General features: G+C 40.1%; 1 protein-coding gene across 6 annotated transcripts in view; it reads left to right on the top strand.

Moving 5' to 3' along the window:
• Positions 1–5156: 5156 nt before the first annotated feature.
• The window catches only part of adamtsl3 (ADAMTS-like 3), a 139656-nt gene continuing 135098 nt past the window's right edge, over positions 5157–9714 (top strand). For 3 of the 6 annotated variants that reach the window (XM_055012681.1, XM_055012672.1, XM_055012677.1), the window contains exon 1: positions 5159–5375. The gene's annotated coding sequence lies outside the window, so the exon portion shown is untranslated. Of the gene's footprint in view, positions 5376–9714 lie in introns of all 6 variants that reach the window. The other 3 variants (XR_004846184.2, XM_035941926.2, XR_004846185.2) reach the window with 2 other exon arrangements.

Raw genomic sequence — 9714 nt, 5'->3', positions numbered from 1 at the left:
TTAATGCTGCAGTTGGGCCAATGAGACAGACATCTAATGAGCAGTCTTCCTTACTCACCTCTTCCATAGTCCACATGAATACTTGTGCTGTCTTCTGTGCTGTGTCTCCATCACAGCCACTGTGGTGTTTGCTGAACAGACTTGGCCATCTTAAATACTCAATGTCACTACTTCCCCGCCTTGTTTTGCACAAAGTTTCAATGGTCCAGGTATTGATCAGCCTAACGACTGTGCCATAGTGGCCAAACGACCACCATCACATTTTGAATGCGGGTCATTAGACCTTGATGAGATTACAAAAACATTTCAGTGAGGTGACTTGCAGCAACTTCTTGCCATTTCTTGCTTTCTGCTTGGATCACAATCAAAATTTACTGACAGCAATATGAATTCAGAGGAATAGAGGACAGCTTACCTGAGGCAACTTGTTGCCTTTGGAAAGTCTCCAGGTGGATGTCCAGTCAAATTTCCTGGGAGCAATGCAGAAAAGACAGATTTAAAAGAACACTAAATCCAACATGGACATTCAAGTAGATCTCAAAATGGCTCCTCAAACAGCATGTGTCACTGAACGTGAATGAAGCTGAAGTACATTTCTAAATGTGGTTTTCAAATAAATGCCAGGACTATGCATGTTCAGATGCAGAGGTCAAAAACACTACCCCAACAAGAAGCACTTGCTGCATTGATAAACAGAGTCAGCGCTCCTGTTAGGGTTGTGTTAATAACCATGTTGATGCCATCAAATGATCCACAAAAAGCACATTTTTAGTAATAACTCTCATTGTGTTGGTTGTAAAGTGTTGTCTCCTCTACGGAAATCAAGGCCTTGGCAGAAATATGACCAATAAGAAACTTTGTCACAACCAAGACAACCCCAAAGAGAAGCACTTATGAATACAATAATCATGAGTGGCTCCTTTCAGGTGGTCTGAGAGTGGCTCACATTCAAGGACATCCAGAATTCACAATGTTGCTTGGGTCACTTGAAACTGCCCCAACAAGTCGCACTTACTCAATTCAACAGGAAAGTCAGTGCTCAAGTTAGGGTAATATAAATGACTTCTTCACACAAGAAAATCCTCTTCATTCTTCAAAAATGGTTATTTTGTGGACTGGAGATGATTTTTGACACGAGAGGACAGCAAGACTACCCCAACAATTAGCACTTACTGTATTGACAAGTCAAGTCAGTGCTTATGTTAGAGTAATGATGGTGACCAGTTTCTGAAATGATCTGCTCACTTAAAATAGCTGAAAAGCTCACACTCATTCATTCTCATTCTTCAAAAATGACAGTTTTGTCGTCTCATGACTCTTGCACCACACCCCCATGAGTAGAACTGAAATAGACGTAAGAAAAACATATAGGAATGTTTTCTTAGTTCTATTTTCACATTGTACCTTTTTGTTTTTGTCTAGTCCTCTATTTTTTGTCAGCACTAACAATTTTTGGACCTTTTGTAAATTCCACTTTTGAGGCCATTTAATGTCATAAGCAGCACTGCACATGCAAAGGCCTAAAGTGGTTTCCTTCTGACATTCAAGCCATAGCACAACTCAGAAGTTGTCATCTCACACATAATGCCTCAAACAAAAGAATTATTTACATCCACAAAGGCAGCCATCTTGGCACTGCTGGAAATTTGCATGAGTGAGAGACAGGTAGCGAAAAAACTGAAGACCTCTAAGACAGCCGTTCATTACAGCAAAAAAAAAAAACAAAAACAAGTCGAACATTGTACTGCCAAATTGCTAGCTGGTTGCGTCAGGAAACGTCTTTCTACCCACCAGATGACCATGCACTCATCTACTCTGCGTCAGGAATTGTCGTCAGACCTTCAGGGACCTTAAAAATGAACGGCCAGTGTGGAGAAATGTGACTTGTTCAGCAAGGACAGTTTGAAATTGACTTCTAGAAGCTGGTCTGCAGTCACACAGGGCAGGAAGAAGCCCTTCATCAACAAAAGGCAGGGGAAAGCCTGGTTACTCTTTGCTGGGGATCACAAGCAGAGCAGGAGTGGAACTCATTTTCAGCCCTGGAGTTTCATGCCTCAGATCGGCCTATTTTAGATCATGACCTATTATTATAAAAATCATGTAATTATAACCTTACATGTTAAGTCTACAATAGCGCACTGTTTTGTAAAGCCTTGTAATTCAGTGTATTTTTCTAAAATATTTCCAATTCAGTGCAAGTAAGGCTTGCTTTACACTGTCTATTTATTTCAACATGAATGTACATCTCCAACATTATTCTTTGCAACACATCCTTTTCAACAATATCTGAATCTATATTCTGTTCAAATAAGTGTTCACAGATATCCAGTTCTTAAAATGTAATCAAATAATAAATAAAAATATGAAACATTAAATTTAAAAAATAAGATGAAAAGTGTTGCATTTTCTAATAACACTATCATCTCTTTTTCCTCTGCAAGGAAACATTTCCTTTACAACTTAGATTGCACAAATGTGAGAACATGAGTTAAAGGGCAAATCTCCAACACTATTCTTTACAGCATCAGAATGTATGTACATACATCCTGTGACAAAATAATCAAAACTATCAACCGACTTATCTTCATCTGGCTCATTCCTGAGCTGCTGCCTCTTTAATCAGTACCTGAATAGACTCTGCTTTCCCTTTCACACTTCCTCCAGTTTCCCAAGACTCGCCTGCACCTGTATCACAATAATAAAAAAAAAAAAAATCCGTAAGGCTTCAGCACATTTGATATGGAAAACACATTCTGACTTAACCAATGAAGACATGTTCAATGGCAAGATATGCAGGCTTATTTCATATTACTTTCATACTATTCCGTTTCAATTGTGGGCTTTGTGTATTCACTGTCTTACTTTTAATGATAAAAAATAAAATGGGTCACTGCTATCGTTTGGGCGTAGAAAGTGGTTGTATTGGAACTAATGCTTGCGTGTTGACACACTCTGTTACAACAGCTCACCTGTTCTTTTCATACTGACAGGAACAATCCCCTCAGCACTACTGGCTCCTGGCTCTGCTTCTGACACTAAGTCACATTTTAAAAATGGTCATAAATCTCCCCTTTTTTCAAAGCCATCTGATCATTTCATGTCAGTTTCATTAATGTAGTGCTGAATCATAAAGGGCAGGTCTATATCATACTCTTCATTATATTAATTCTAATAATGTTCACTCAATGAGCAATCCTACCTGCCCACTCTGGACTTATGGGCTCATGGCTGCTGCTTGGTGCTTGATCTTTCTTCTAACTCTGAGGGGCTACAAGACAAAGTTTCCCAGTTATGTGGCGTTGCATCTTACTATTATTTAAATTGTATGTTATGTTATATGTCACAACGCCACACAATTCATTCACTTGATAATTAATTAACTTGAACAGTGGTTTGCAAAGTTCAACATCTTGCTGAAACTGTTTCATTGTCCTCATTTGTTGTTTCAAACCGCAAGCTCGTTTTAGTGAAAAGTCTCCAATTTCAGCACATTTCGCTGCATCTGTTTCCAGAGCTTTCCTCTTTTTAATTCTTGCCTTCTGTGTACCACCCTTGCTCCTTCTTTTTTCCATCTTTGAAACACCACTGACCGTGTGCATGGACATCTTACATCATGGTGCGTCTGCAAAAAAAAAAAAAACAAAGAGAGATAGATAGATAGATAGATAGATAGATAGATAGTTAGATAGATAGATAGATAGATAGATAGATAGATAGATAGATAGATAGATAGATAGAGAGAGAGAGAGAGCGAGGGAGAGAGAGAGAGAAAAGAACAAAAGAAAAAAAAGACCTGCCAATGGAGACGGTCAACTTACTGGTTAGGAGGAAGCCTGGAGAAGCCTACAAACCAGACTGTCTTGTCCCTACAGTATCAATCAAACTTTATTTATAGAGCACTTTTCATACAGTTAAAAAAATGCAACACAAAGTGCTTTACAACGTTAAAAACATTAAAAACAAGAAAACCCATCCCTCCCTCCCTCCATATATACATACATGCACACAACTGCAGAAGCACACACACATACACACGCCCACACACACACCCATACATGCACAGACACACACACACACACCGAGGTGGGGAGCCCCCCCCAACCAGCCGGGCCGAAGGGACCCATGGACAGCACCCCCAGCAGCAGACCAGACACAGCCCCCAGTGTGGAGGACCCCCCTGAGGAAACACTGGAGTTAAATAACTAAAAATTTTAAACTGTAAGATAGAATAAAAGACCTATAAGATAAGTAAAATGGTGAAAGGTTAAAAGAGTAAAAATACATAAGAAAAAAAATAGAAAACAGTAAAACATGGGGGTTGGATCAGTGACGGTCTGGGGTTGTTTCAGTCTGGGTGGAACAGGGCAAATGCAAATGTGTGAAAGGTGAATGAACCAGGTCAAGTACAGGGCTACTCTTGAAAACAGTCTTCTTCCATCAGCTGGAAAACTCTTTCCTGCCTCCAATGACTGGATTTTCCAACAAGACAATGCTCCTTGCCACACAGCAAGGTCAGTTACAGCCTGGATGGAGAACCAGAACATTGGAACCATACCTTGACCTGCTCAATCACCAGATCTAAATCTAATTGAAAACCTGGGTATAATCATCAAACCCAAAATGGAGAATAACAAGCCCAAAAACAAAGCAAATTTGTTTGAATTTGTGCAGCAGGAATGGGCTGCTGTGACAGCAGAACAATGTCAGAAGCTGATGGAGAACATGCCAAGATGCATGACTGCAGTCATCAGAAACAATGGTTATGCAATCAAGTACTAACTCCTGTGTGTATCATGTGTCTAAAACAGACAGAAAAGAAAACATGAAATGCCTAAAATCACTGTTTTTGGCAGCACAACGCCATAGCAACTGATGTAAGAACTTAAGTGATTTTGGTTATTATCAAGAAAACCTGAAAGAAAATCTGAAATTAAACTCTTGTGAGCTATTTTTGTTGTTATTGTTATATTTGTTCAAACACATGTACCTTTAGTTGTACCAGGCAAATAAAAAAGAAATCGAAGAAAACAACTGTGGTCCAGTCATTTTTTCCATGACTGTAGAAGCTATGCATAAGCGAGGAGTATGTCTGCAGATATTTTATTTTGAAAGTATTGAGCGGAGGCTGCTTATGTGTTTCCAACTTGACTCGGGTCCCAAGTTGCGTGAGGGAGGCAGACGGGCTGCGCACCGCCAGTAGCTCGGAGACGCTTTACCGGAGACACGGTGACGAGCCAGGGCGTTGATCTGTCCCACATCCCCACGGTCTCCATCAGGGACGTGTGTGTTCGGCTCTGAGGATCGGTGCTAGTCGGACTGTCGGATACCTGATGTTGCGTATGAGCGCACAGTGAGCAGGAGCTCTCCCTAAGAAGGTAAGGTTTATTTTAGCCCAGACAAGCACACATCAGAGTGGAAGCAGCGCCGTTCATCTGCAGATAATGCCGCATCAAGACGCGTTATTTCCACACTCGCCCTGTCAGGTCTCCACGCTGCTGATGTCATAAACGGAGCTGCACGTTTAGAAACTTAACAACTTGCTGTAGTCTCCACACACACGTTACTGTCTCAAGAGGGCTTTGGCCTAATCATGAATTATTTGCGTAATTTCATTTACTGATCAGTCTAGTCAATTGATCATTAATATATATATATTTTAAAATTTTATTTAGAATTTAATTCACCCGGTTAGTCTCATTCGGATCAGAGATCTCCTTTACAAGAGAGATCTGGTCAAGAGGGAGGCAGCATAGTCACATTAAAAATAACAAGGAGCAGGTAAAATTAACAAAATTAAAACTTGCTCACATGTAACACTTGCACACAGACAAGGTAGACTAATGATTTCACCAGAGCTTTAAACTCATTCAGTCTAACAAGGGCTTGAAGTTGAGATTGTAATTTTTTCCAGGCATTAGGTGTTCAACACCGAAGTGCTTTCTGGCCCAGTTCAGATAGTACTTTGGAGTCAAAACATTGTAGAGTATCCATAGATTGGGGATTGTGACTTTCAAGTTTCTTTGTTAAAAGACAAGACAAATAGGAAGGAGCAATATCCACAATGGTTCTGTAAATGAACACATACCAACGTCTGAGATGTTGGGCACTTAAAGATTTTCATTTAATATTTCATCTCTGAAGTGTAAAAAAGCAAGATAAAAACAAACAAACACAAGAAACTCACAAGATTCAACACAAGCGCAGATGGTTTGAAATAGTTAATTTATCTGAAAAGAAACAGTGTCAAGATCCACAGAGACAGAACCACAAACATGTGAACCAGAGAAAAGAAGATTATCTCCTTTACAGTATCACTTAAGTGTCAAATGATTGGCCCTCAATAACTGCATTATTTCTAGGTTGTGTGTTTCCACTTATGTACAATCCAAGAGAAAAACATTTGAGAGTCTGTCGTGAAAATAAAGCCCCATAGTAGAAACTCAGTTCAACAGAAGTGAATACACATAAACATGATTATAAAATGATCCTTAAACAGCAGAACTTTCTTAATGTTGGACCAATAGGTGGATTTTCTGTATGTCTACATCATGGCTCCTCATGGAAAAGAATTATCAGAGGAACTGACAAAGGTGATCTTGAGACTTCAGTAAGATGGAAAGGATGCAGGTAAAAATCAGTGAAAACAGCTGCAGCAGTAATCAGGAGGGATAGAACAAGCTATAGTGCCACTAATCAGAGCCACAATAGTCATCCACCTAAAAGGATGTAACAAGACAGTGAGCTACATTCCCAATCGAGCTCTGACAAACAGAACTTGGCACAAGGCTTATGTGATGATATGGTGCTGCATGAGTGCCAGAGTTATGGGGAGATGACACCATGAATGCCTTTGGATAAACTGGCTGACAAGATGACTCTAAGGACAAGAGTCTTTATTGATCCACATGGATCATTAAATTATTTCTGATCTGGACAAGTATGTCTCATGAGCTGAATCCAGTAGAACACCGTTGGTTTATTTTTTAGAAGTTATAGCACCACAACTGTCCTTCAAGGAACAGCCAAAAGTCTCTAAAGACTGGAAGAAATGTGTGCAACACTAGTATTATACATGCCTAGGAGGATTGAGTCTGTCATCAAAAATAAGGGTTGACATCAAGTATTGATATGGGGCATGTATTTTAAATATATTTTTTCTTAAGTATCTTATTCTAATTGTTTATATGGCGAAATTCTGTTCTGATGAGAAATAATGCTGTAATTGAGAGGTGACACAATTTTGAATCATTTGACATCTAAGTTTTAATGCACAGTGGTGCCCTCACTTCTGTTCCTTAGTGTAAGAATCTCTAACCATTTCTCTTCATTAGTGAACGACTGAGAAGCTTCATCAACTTAGTTTGGAAGTCAGTATAATAATAATAATATCTGTCAATTCATTTTATAATAGAACGAGATCTTTAAAAAGTAATTTGCTTTTCTTTGACCAATCATCTCACAATTATTCAATAAGATGGTGATGACATCACCACATATTTGCCCAATCTGGAGCAACCTGTCACAACTCCCACCAGACTGCAAAAAATATTGGACTTATGCTATGGAAATATCTCTACTGCATATATCTCCAAGTCATGCCCACCTCTTGGATGCTCTGACCACAATGTTATCCTACAGCTGCCAAAATACAGATCACAACTGAAAACAGGTGAACCCATAACAAAAAAAAAAATAATCAGAGTCTGAAACAATGAGGCAACAGAAACACTTAAATGATGACTGCGATGATGATCTTAACATGCTGACAGATGTGCTGACATCTAATATTTTATTCTGTGAGGACACTGTCAGTCCCACCAAACAAATAACAATACATCCAAACAATAAAAAATGGGTGACAAGGGACATGAAAATCTGCCTGGTCCAAAAGAAAAAGGCCTTCTTAGAAGGAGACAAGCTCAGGATGAGGGAGCTGGAGATGGAGTTTAGAAAGATGGTGAAGCTGGCTAAAATCAACTATGAAAACAAAGTGTAACAGAAATTGACTTCAAGAAATGCAAGGGAGGCATGGCAGAGGTTAAACATCATGAGTGACAGAGCCCCAAAACCTGCAGCGGTTAACTGCCCAGACCCCACATCCTTTGCAGAACAACTCAACACCTTCTTCACCCGGTTTGATAGCAGCAGCACGCCAATCACATGGACCAGCCCACCTTCCATCTCTAACCAAGAAGAGGCCCTCACCATCGACGAGCAGCTGGTGACCTCCACCTCACGCAGAGTCAACCCACACAAGGCCTCTGGCCCTGACAAGCTGAAAGGCAAGGTGCTCAGAGACTGCTCCACTCATCTAGGTGGTGTCCTCACCAGGCTCTTCCAGCTCCCTTTGGACTCCAGATGTGTCCCTAATCTGTGGAAGGAATCCACCATCATCCTTTTCCCAAAAAAACTCACCTTAAAGTGCTGAAGGACTGCAGACCAGTGGCCCTGACTTCTGTGCTTTGGAAATGCATGGAGCATGTGGTAGGGGACTGACTGTCAGACATGCTGTCACACAAACTGGACCCCTTTCAGTTTGCCTATGAGGCAAAACGTTGAGTAGAGGATGCATACCTCACACTTTTAGACACTGTCACCACACAACTGGACTCTGCACACCTCCACACCAGGATTTTATTCATGGACTTCTCCTCTGCTTTTAATACTGTCCACACAGACACCCTACTGCACCACCTCTCACACTTTCAGGTTCACCCCACACTGATTCCATGGATTCAGAGTTTTTTATGTGACAGGCCACAGCAGGTGCTTTTAAATGGCTTTAAATACAGAAAGTTGATGTTAAACACAGATGTCTCTCAAGGTTGTGTTTAATCCCCCATTCTCTTCTCTGTGCACACCAACAATATCTCCTGTAGCAGTGAAGGAATGACTCTTTTAAATACGACATGGCTCTGGTGGCTCACCTGCCGGACAGCACTCCGTTGAAGTTTTTAAATATCTGGGAAGACAGATCAACATCAGCGTGTCGTTTACGAATCAGGCTGACTCGGTGTACAAAAAAGCACAACAGTGCCTTCACCTGCTGAGGAAACTAAGGACTTTTAATGTCAGCAGAGTCATTTTAACCCTGGTTTGCACCTCACTCATTGAATCCATCCTCACATTCAACATTTCATCCTGGCAGCTCCCTCTCCACGAAACACAAAACTTTCCCGTATTGTTTATCAGGCCAGCAAAATCATTGGTTTACCACAAACCCATGTCTCTGAACTGTATAACTGCTCTGTGATCAGGAAAGCCACCCCACCATCACTCCTTCCAGTTACTTCCATCAGGCAGACGTTACAAAGTCCCACTGGCCCACAAAAGCAACTGTAAAAAAAATCCTTTATTCCCACTGCAATAACCACCCTGAAAAAATGAAATAAGACACTGATCAATACATGTATTTTCTTTATCGGTTGCTGTTTCTTTTTAAAATTTCCTTTTGACGTCTGTGCTTTGTGAGCTTGTGTCTTAAGTGTGTTTTGATATGTGTTGCATTTATTGTTGGAGCTTTGTCAAAGGAGAATTTCTGTCACTGTTTGAGGCAGACAATAAAGTTGATCTATTCTATTCTATTCTATTCTATTCTATTCTATTCTATTCTATTCTATTCTATTCTATTCTATTCTATTCTATTCTATTCTATTCTATTCTATTCTATTCTATTCTATTCTATTCTATTCTATTCTATTCTATTCTATTCTA

The sequence above is a fragment of the Amphiprion ocellaris genome, chromosome 1, assembly GCF_022539595.1.
Source record: "Amphiprion ocellaris isolate individual 3 ecotype Okinawa chromosome 1, ASM2253959v1, whole genome shotgun sequence".
In the NCBI taxonomy this organism is placed as follows: Eukaryota; Metazoa; Chordata; class Actinopteri; family Pomacentridae; genus Amphiprion; species Amphiprion ocellaris.
Note: the sequence above shows the minus strand (reverse complement) of the source record. Positions and strands in the feature narration are given on the sequence as shown.